This window comes from Podarcis liolepis (genome assembly GCF_965112155.1).
Source record: "Podarcis liolepis genome assembly, chromosome: 8".
NCBI lineage: Eukaryota > Metazoa > Chordata > Lepidosauria > Squamata > Lacertidae > Podarcis > Podarcis liolepis.
Genome location: NC_139560.1, coordinates 36,989,337 through 36,998,834, shown reverse-complemented (window position 1 = coordinate 36,998,834; position 9,498 = coordinate 36,989,337). Strand labels below are relative to the sequence as shown.

At 40.3% G+C, this 9,498-nt stretch overlaps 1 pseudogene across 1 annotated transcript; it reads right to left on the bottom strand.

The window, feature by feature from the left end:
- Positions 1–784: 784 nt before the first annotated feature.
- LOC310713811 (V-type proton ATPase 21 kDa proteolipid subunit c''-like) lies at positions 785–1,434 on the bottom strand (annotated as a pseudogene). The gene has a single exon. The product of its transcript is annotated as a V-type proton ATPase 21 kDa proteolipid subunit c''-like (transcript).
- Between the last annotated feature and the right edge of the window lie 8,064 nt (positions 1,435–9,498).

The window sequence follows — 9,498 nt, the reverse complement described above, 5'->3', positions numbered from 1 at the left end:
AATGGATGGGTAGTTGATTTGATTTGATTTCAATTGGATGACACATATCCAAGTTTGCATCATAAATGCACATACATATTTTTTGCAATTTATACTGTAAAACAATTTTCTTAATGTATTTCTTCTTTCTTTCTTTTTTGTAGAACTCAAGGAGAGATTTTGGTCAGCATGAGAAAACAGCTGATTGCCTGCAGATCATGCTGAGAATGTAACCTGGAGTTTAACATGTGTACAGTACACTGATATATTGTATATTTAAGGAAAAACACTTGTTTTTTGTACAAATCCCCAAAAGGACTCCTGCCCTTGAGTTGGAAATGTGCCAGACCTATGCTTTTTGTTAAAGAGCAGCAATATAAAATGTATCCATTTTTAAGGCCAACTGGCATGCAATATTTACCAAAATCTGAACCACATGTTTGCAAAAGTTTAAATCGTAGAAGGTGGTTCACATCTGGAAGTGTCCATTTCTCAGAGGAAGGCTTTGGTAAATATATATGAAATGCACTGTCTCTGAACCCTGAGTTGTACGGGCAGGAATAACGCACTCCTCCATACTCTCCACACTGATGTAATCAAGTGCTCTGACACACCATTCATAGGCTTTCCCAATCTTCGGGGATAATAGCTAGGGCCAGTTCATCTAGTGAAGATTTGGATGTGCAAAGGAGCTAGAGATCGGACAGAGAGAACTCTAAAATCACCTCCTATCACCTCAAAAACAGTGCCTTTTGGTGGTTTGGGGTTTACATATTCTGCTGAGAGTTACCCAGAAGTCAAATAATCAATATGTACAGAGTCTGCAGCTGCAGACAGACATGTTGCCCATTTTCACTTTAGACACCTGCAGGGTAGCCACGATGACTCCAAAGAGTCCGATGGCACTGCCAAAGATTTCCACAATGAGGATCTTGACAAAGAGGCTGGCATTCTGGGCATCTGTCAATGCTGCACCACTGCCCACTGCACCACATATACCACAAAAAAGATTGGACAGGCCCACAGTCAAGCCCGCCCCAAACATGGAGTAACCTGCATGGTAGTTCCGGGAGCCAATCTCCTTAGGAGTGCTGCCAGAAGATTGCTCAGCCATGTTGGTGATGACGATGGCTATGATAATCCCATAGACAACCAGACAATCACAAAAGATGATGCTAACCAGATTTTTTGTTTTGATCCTAGGTGCTTTGACACCACTGCCGAGGATGCTGGATCCGGTAATGTTAATGCCCCAGGCAGCGCCCACCACTGACAGTGAGATGGCCCGCTCCCTCCCTGCTCAGGATGGACCACAAGTACTGTGAGGTCTCCATCAGGAACCATGCTACATCGAAACGGAAGTCAAGGTCAAATATTGTGTTGCAGATCAGCCGTGGTCAGCCCCAACCCTGAATACAGCAGCGAGAGCCCGGCAGCACAAGAAAGAGCAGACATGCACATCTAAGGAGGGATTGGCAAATAAGGTTTCTCTCAATTTATGCATTATTTTTATTTTTGACTCTTGTACATTGCATTGGTGGTTTTCAGGAAAGCAGTCACACACACACACACACACACACACACACACACACGTTAGAATAAATATTTTTTCCTAGAAAGTGCAAAGTCATACTTTTAATAAATGACATTTACTTCCATTTAGAAAAGCTCTGCACAAGGCATGATAGTTTGGGTGTGGGAGTGCATTCCTTTCTCATAAGGTTTGTGATGGGTTAGTGGAATTCCCACAGCCCAAATTGTTACCCTTTGTGCATAGCTTTTCTAGCTTTGTCCTGCAAGTAAATGTCTCTCTCATATATTCTCTCTCTCTCTCTCTCTCTCTCTCTCTCTCTCTCTCTCTCACACACACACACACACACACACACACAAATATGCACTTTCCAGGAAAAAAATATTCCTCCCAACATGCATAGGCCACTTTCCCACCACAAGGCCCCCAAAACAGGTATGGTCATGCATTAGCATTTAAGGCAAACTATTATATTTCCATGCGCTGCTCTGGTTCGCCAGAAGCGGCTTAGTCATGCTGGCCACATGACCCGGAAGCTGTATGCCGGCTCCCTCAGCCAATAAAGCGAGATGAGCGCTGCAACCCCAGAGTCGTCCGCGACTGGACTTAACAGTCAGGGGTCCCTTTACCTTTACCTCTTACAACATTGTGTCCTTTCTTGATTTTCAAAAACTTCTTTGGGGTGACTTAAGAAGTAGAGGAAACAGAGTTCAATCTTCTAATGCCAACACTCTACCTTGACTAAGCTACTTTATTCCCCAATGAATATTTTTGTTCAACCATCTTCTTGACACGTTCTTCACCTGTTCTTAGTTACATTTTTTGAAATCCCAGCTCTTGGCTCTGATCTTTCACCACCATCTATTCCTTTAAGTGAGTTTTTAAAAAAAATAAAAATAAATAAAAACCAACATGGAAGCAGAATGGACCATTTATGCATAATCTCACAGTTCATATCTGTAGAGCAATAACTCATTCAGGCACCTTAATGTGGAAAGTACAGTAGCAAACGTAATCACCAGAGTTTAAACTTTGTAAATGCAAAGGAGGTATATCAAATTCCACAAAGTGATCCCATATTTTTACAGAGTGCTGACAAAATCTACAAGAGGCAGCAGGTCATCTGAAGGTTGCTCACACTCTCGGCAGCATTACAGTCACTTTCATTACACAAGCTGGAACCTTTAGCAACGTGGAATTTTTAGACTAAGCACTGGAATCCGCAAGCGCCCATAAATTCAGATTGATGTGCAAGAACTCTGTGAAGAAAATGACTTCCCAAATTTTACTACTGTTGAAAAATAAAATTCTTACCAAAAGAATTATTAACCAGGAAATGCTTTTAAATTAATTGTGTGCATCTTTCAAGTACATGCATTTTTTTCCTGCAGCATATCAAGTACTATCAACTTATTCTGGAAATATTGCTGTATGCTGAAGGAAGAACACTGAAAAAGCACTCTTAATTTGGTTTTAAAGAATATAATTATATTTGTCTTCTAAAGCCATCTTATTGATAAATAAAAACCCAGAAGCTGGACAACTTAATTTTGATGCTCCAGTAGGCTGCCATTCAGCTAGGAATCTTCCTGTCTTTAAATAAAGGACAAATGCACATCTAGCTCGAAAGAAAGCTATGCTTTCAATTAATAATCTTGAAAACATCTTTCTTTACATGCTGTCAGAAAGAAGAAATTTCAAACCCTGTGTTGTATGCTCACTTAATTTCTAACATCTAGTACTGATCTACTGTGGTGGATGGAAATATGGAGGCCTATAGTACCAAAATACACTGAGAATCATGGGGAAAGATTTTTACTCTGTATATCTTACCATCCACAAGGAACTGAAAAGCAGTATCTGTCCCAAACCTGATTTGGAAACCTGGTTGAATTGGGTGGCCTATGTTCATTACCTTAAATGTATTCTTCTCATCACTGTGCCAAGGAGGTTATGGAAGTACTGAACAATTGTTTGACCACAGTGATTTATTGGATGTGGACTAATAAATAGATGCCTGGTCCTGACAAGATTGAGGTTCTGTTGGTTGGTCAGTAAAGACACTAATCAGGAACTGGGGGCACAGTTTGTTCTGGATGGAGTTACATTCCCTTTAAAGAACCGGGTTTGTAGTTGGGGGGGAGGGGCGTTCTGGATCTGGCATTACTCCTGGAGGGCCGGGTGTCTCATCCAAGAGTGCCTTTTACAGCTTTCCTGGAAAAGGTGGATTTGGCCCCAGTGATCCATGCCTTAATCACCTCCTGCTTAAGTTACTGAAGTCTGTTGTCTGTGGGGCTACCGTTGAGGAGTGATAGGAAACTTTAGATAGTGCAAAATGTGGCAGTCAGATTATTGCAGATTGTAGAACACTGGTCTTATATCAACTGCACTGGCTTTCTGTTCGTTTCCAAGCAAAATTCTTACACAGAGCCCTAAATAGTGTCATGCAGACACTACAATAAACCTGCATACATGCAGAGTACTGATCACACCATAAGCACCCATCTTGAAGCACTCCAAAACAGGAAAAAACCCAGTATTAAAACCAGAGAGCAGAATTAAAAACCCATCAAAAGCCAGGGGAAACAAACTAAGAGTTACAGCCTGCCTCAAAGATGCAGCCTAAGGAGGGAGTTACACAACTGGGATGCTGCTACAAAAAAGACTCTGTCCTGGGTATTCACCAGCCTAGCTGTTATTGGGGAAGGGATATATAGCAGGGCTTCTGATAGAAATTATAAACACTGATAAGGTTCATATGGGAGATAGCGGTATTTCAGGTATCTTGGCCTAAAACCATTTGTCATCAGAATGTCAGTCACTATTGTCCCCTGTTTAATCCAGATCTACGCTTTCCAGTGAAAGCACCCTTAATTGGGCCTTCTCGGTAGAGGCGCCCAAGCTGTGGAACACCCTCCCATCCAATGTCAAGGAAATAAACATCTATATGGCTTTTAGAAGACACCTGAAGGCAGCCCACAGGGAAGTTGTTAATATTTTTTGTGTTTTAATACTTTGCTTGAAGCCGCACCAAGTGGTTGTTGTTGTTGTTACTACTAATACTATCTACATTGTTGTTTAAATATTGTGTATTGTTTGTTTCTATATTACATACTACTCTGTGGGCCCTTGTAGGCAGAAAGATAATTAAGAAATACTTTTAATAATTCTATCATAATCAGTATCATCTGTAAGTGATGGCCTAGAAACACACAGAAGCTGTTTTGATCTAAAACATATTGGATCTAAAACCAGTGGTTACTCTGTAGGTCATTTAATAAGCAGGGAGAATCTTAGACATGAAAGTCAAGCAATGATCACTGACTGTCAGAAAAGCAATCCATAATGCAGATCACACACAAAACAATAAGTACCCAGTGTTTCTTCTGTAAATAGGACTAATATTTAATCAATACTGTCTTCAACAGCAATGTGTGTTCTAATGAAAGCACTTCGACTTCTCAGGTTTTGACAAATATCATTGATTAAGCTGGTATGGGAGGGAAATCCAAACTACATTTCAAATTAAGTGCTAGCATCAAGCATTGAAAATTGTGTTTATGGTAAGTTTCAAATGTTATTAGGACATATTAGCGAAATCCAATGTTTCAAAGTATTGTCAGTGGTCAAAACCAATTGATTCCATGTTCAGAAATGGCCACCAGTCATTCAAGCATAGTATCGGATGCAAGCACCATTTGTTGTTGTTTTGTTGTTGTTGTTGTTGTTGTTGCTGCTGCTGCTTATCTGTTTTAGAATTTGTTTAGAACCTTTTGCACTGGAATGGTACCCCCTGCAAAACAAAAAACCCACTTTGTTCTTATTTCACAAATTCAGGGCCAGTCCAACCAGTGGGCAGAATGAAGCAGCTGCCTCAGGCAAGATACGGTGGGAGGGCAGTGGCAGCAGCTTTCCAACCATTCCTCCTATGCTCCCTAGCAATCCTCCTTTGTTGGAGGACAAATCTAGGAAATAGATTTTTACAGGATGATTTGTTGCATTCCTCTAGAATAAAATAAAATAACAATCAACTCAATATAGTTGTCTATATATCTTTGGTATTATTTTGCTCCAGAGGGGAGAAGAGAGACATAGTTGCTTTTTTCTACTTTTAAATGGGAAACACAGCATTGCTGCAGCCACGAAGCATCAAATTTCCAAGCACAAAAACAGTCATTTTAATTGGGTCAGCCTATTGAATCTTTAAATCAAATTCTGTACTCATTAGGATCAGAATTCCGCATCATTTTTGGACATCATAGCATAAATGAAAACAGGCAAATTTAGCAATTACACCCTTCTAAGAGCCACAGACAGAATTCTTTTTATTAGATATACCATAGGCATATCAAAAATAATTTACCTATAGACATGGTTTGGGGGTTTTGGGGTTTTTTTACAATTTGTTTGAGATCCCTTTGCAAATCATCTAATTAAAGCCATTTTGAAATGTGGACATTTTTGTGTTTGTTGCGCACTGGCATTTGCAGATACCTGCTCCTCCTGATCTGGAATAATGCACATTCCAAGTTCATTCCAACTGCAATCCGAAAGGGATAGATGACACTATGTCATTTAGCCTAGCACTTTGTTAAGTTCTGTGTGGGGTTTTTTTGCCATTAAAAACTGGGGGCTCATGAAGCCCCCATCTATTCTTCAGATTCATTAAGTATATATATTTCCATTTATAGTGGAACCTCCATCTTCGGAAACAGTATACCTCTGATTAAAAATGTTGGTAACAAACATCAGAGGGTGAGGTTCTTTCTCTGTTTTTTTTGTATATGAATTTCCCAGGGCACCCGGTGAGCTGCTAATACAGGCATCCCCAACCTGCGGCCCTCCAGATGTTTTGGCCTACAACTCCCATGATCCCTAGCTAACAGGACCAGTGGTCAGGGATGATGGGAATTGTAGTCCAAAACATCTGGAGGGGTGAAGGTTGGGGATGCCTGGGCTAATACAGTGGTACCTTGGGTTAAGTACTTAATTCGTTCCAGAGGTCCGTTCTTAACCTGAAACTGTTCTTAACCTGAAGCACCACTTTAGCTAATGGGGCCTCCTGCTGCCGCCGCGCCGCCGGAGCACGATTTCTGTTCTCATCCTGAAGCAAAGTTCTTAACCTGAGGTACTATTTCTAGGTTAGCGGAGTCTGTAACCTGAAGTATATGTAACCTGAAGCGTATGTAACCTGAGGTACCACTGTATATGAAAGGGAATGCTGAACAAGATGGATCTTTGGTCGGGTCCAGCAATACAGTTCTTATGAATAGACTTTCCAGCCTGCTTAATAATCCACAAATAATGCAACTGCTCATCTAATATAAGCAGTACGCTTTGAAAAGCACTCTTAATTCCTTTACCCTTATGAGCTTTATTCCGATAGTGAGTATTTATTGTTGCAACCATAGCAATAAAAATATTTATTGGCAGCAGTGATGCAAATTGTAAACAACCATCTGTCTTTGGTTTCTTTCACTATGTTCCTTCAACATTTTTATAACATCAGTGTAATAAAGTTTGGGAAGAAGATAGCACTGAAATAACTCTTTGAACAGCTTTCTGGCATAGGACTTAGTACGAACCAGTGTTTCAAAACTTCTCTTCTTCTCTGCTTCTTCCATGGACCTGTCTGCTCTACTGTGATAGGAGCAGGTAAAGCCCTCTTTCATCTCTCAAATAAGGAATATTGTGAAACAACCCTGCTGAAACTGTTCCTGAACCCATGCAAACTCATCACTATGATCACACCTGTCATCATTCTGATTTGTAACATAGACACCATAGCTTGGGTGGATCCCACTGGAAATGTTATGCTACTGGATCTACACCAGTGCAGACTTTTCTTTCAGTGCAGATGTTGTTAGACTACAACTCCTTTCATCCCTGCCCATTGGCCAAGCTTGTCGGGGCTGATGTGAGTAAGAATCCAACAACATCTGGAGGGCTACAGGTTCTACACACTTGCCTTTAACTATTAACTTTTTGATGTTTGTGTAAATACTGGCCCAGTTCAGATGTATAACCAAGCTATGGTTTAGGGTTACAAGAAGGAGACTTCAAGAAGCCTTGTACTCACGCAAAGCAATTCTCCCTGTTCTTCTGTTCCTGCTTTGAGACAAATTGTAGCATGTATGTTTGTGTGGCTGATCTAAACCTGCAGATTATGAGTTGCACTTGTCCTTCAAACCAGGCTTAGAAATAATGGTTTGATCTTGATTTCTAATCTTGGACTGCAGAGCTAGTGCAAACCATGGTTTGAGTGAATGGGCAAGCCATGATTTCCCTCAAACCAAAACAGAGAGGAAATTGTCATAAATGAGGGAATGGGAAATGCCCTGAACGCTTATTCTTGTAGCATGGCTTGGTGTTATGTCTGAACCAGTCACTCTATACTGAGAAAAATGCAAGGGCAAGAAACATTTTACATTATAAACCAAGCCTGAGTTGAAATCACATTCCTTTCATTGGTATATTGTCAGATGGCATGATTTACTTGAATAGGTGGAGAAGAAACTTTGATCAAACCACCAAATTTTATCAGCTGTAGACAAAACTGAGGTAGATTTCTAATTAAATCATTTGATTCCCATATTATCCAAGCAGCCATGCTGACTGCAGTTGATAGAAAATGTTGTCGAAAACATCTAGATGACACCAGGTTGGTAAATACTGATCTAGAACTCCAACTCATACATAGCTTGAGTTCAACAATGTTCCTGAAGTCTCTCCCCCAGTATCAACCCGAGAAGATGAGACCACATTTAAAGCTCAGCAGGTGTTACCTCAGCAAATAGTACAGTCAGGGCTTTCTGAGATGTGGCTTCAGCTATGTGGAAGATGTATATTTTAAGAAGGCTCTACAATGTCCTTTTCCGGGGGGGGGGGTGTTGAGTTGATTAAGCTGTTTTACTGAGATATTACCCAAATGCAATTTAATTTCTGTTTAAACTTTTATCAACCTTTAATGTTGTGATGATTTCTGAATTTTGAAGCTTGCGAAGATTGAGCGCTTATTAATAAGGAAAAGAATACATAAAGAGAGACCACAGAAGCATAATCCTTGTGGAAGGTCTCCTGAGCAAGCTCTGTTGGGAGGCGTTCATTTCAGTGGGTTTATACAGCAGAACTCCCAGGCCATAAATGAATAAGCAAATTAGCACATTAAGAGTGTCTCACTAATTTCCCCCTTTGTATTTGCTTCACGGTGTGGCTATGAACTCCACCTGTAAACACTGCAAGTGCAAAAATGGATCAGAGAGACCTCAGCAGTTAGATCCTCAGATTGTGCGTACCATGGTAAAAAGACTGAGATGCATGGGAGAAAGCAGAGGCATTGTTCAGCCCTTAAAAGACCCAGGACATAGGCCCATGACACAAAATTCCACAAAACTTGCATGTGCTAATTTATACGTATAATGAACATTTAGGGCAACATTCAGAGTGAAAATTTCACTTTAAGCAAAAGAAAACGCTATTACGTTTAAGAGGGGGAAGGGGGAGGAAAGGGCAGAAGGTCCCAGGCTTGATGCAAAAGGTCTTGGCTTGGTCCCTAGACAACCTGCTAACAATGCCCGTGAGGAAAAGAATTACTTTTCTTCTATTTGTTTATTCATTACTAAAGCAGAGTTTCTTTTGCAACCATTTAACTTGCTATATGCAGTGCGTTTTTCAGTCATGTCTATACCTTGTGTATCCACTTCACTCTTTTCTGATTTAATTGACTTGAGTTAATAAAATTTAACAACAAAGCATAGATCAAGTGGAAAGAAGCACTTTAGGAGACGTGTTTTCCTCCTCGAGCATTTGATATATAGAGAGCACAGTTTAGATAGAAGAGCAGGGAAATGTAGCTTAAAAAGTAGACAAAGCACCTTCTCCTGATTACCCTGACAATGGGAGTGAATTTGAAAAATGGAGGAGATAGGGATTTGGAATGGTTAAAAAAGTCTAACAAACTTGAGGAGATATTAAACTGAAGAGTTTTT